The sequence below is a fragment of the Etheostoma spectabile genome, chromosome 5 (assembly GCF_008692095.1).
Source record: "Etheostoma spectabile isolate EspeVRDwgs_2016 chromosome 5, UIUC_Espe_1.0, whole genome shotgun sequence".
In the NCBI taxonomy this organism is placed as follows: domain Eukaryota; kingdom Metazoa; phylum Chordata; class Actinopteri; order Perciformes; family Percidae; genus Etheostoma; species Etheostoma spectabile.
In genome coordinates, this window is record NC_045737.1 from 15,839,182 (window position 1) to 15,839,739 (window position 558).

A 558-nucleotide genomic window follows, 5' to 3' on the forward strand; every position below is an offset into this window, starting at 1 on the left:
ACAACACATGCAGAAACAGACACACACAAACACATTGACAAAAAAAATTGAAATTATCTGGCCAGTATTTCTGCCTGTATTCAAATTCAGACTATTTGACTTGACATGACTTAAAGTTCTGTTTTTGCTTCAATCACAAGTTCAATGTTTCAAATGAAACTAGGGGGAACAATAAATCCCAGTTCCAAACCCTTCATTAGAATCCAACATCTAGGACTTCCACAGCGCTGTTAAAGGATAAACAACCGCTGGAACGTTAATGAGTGTTTTTTTCCAAAAATGGGCCATTGAGACCATAGCATATTAATTTTCAATAGAAGAAAAAGGAGGCAGAGGACAATTAAAAGCTGAGGGAAACTGTGAGCAAGAGCGAACACAGCAGATTTCCATTTGTTTATTGTTGTATGATTTACAATATGTGCAATTTGCTTTGGCTGTACTATCAGCTAAGGATAAGCACAGTTTGATCTAGGCCTGCACGATATTGGAAAAATCTGACATTGCAATATTTTTTCCCCCTGCAATATACACTCACCGGCCACTTTATTAGGTACCCCA

At 37.5% G+C, this 558-nt stretch overlaps 1 protein-coding gene and 1 long non-coding RNA gene across 4 annotated transcripts in view; one reads left to right on the forward strand and one right to left on the reverse strand.

Annotated features, from left to right (window-relative positions):
- The window catches only part of smarca2 (SWI/SNF related BAF chromatin remodeling complex subunit ATPase 2), a 52,914-nt gene that overhangs the window by 33,558 nt on the left and 18,798 nt on the right, over positions 1 to 558 (reverse strand). The gene's annotated exons all lie outside the window — the stretch shown is intronic.
- Positions 1 to 558, forward strand: part of LOC116689342 (uncharacterized) — an 18,490-nt gene that overhangs the window by 15,564 nt on the left and 2,368 nt on the right. The window lies entirely within an intron of this gene.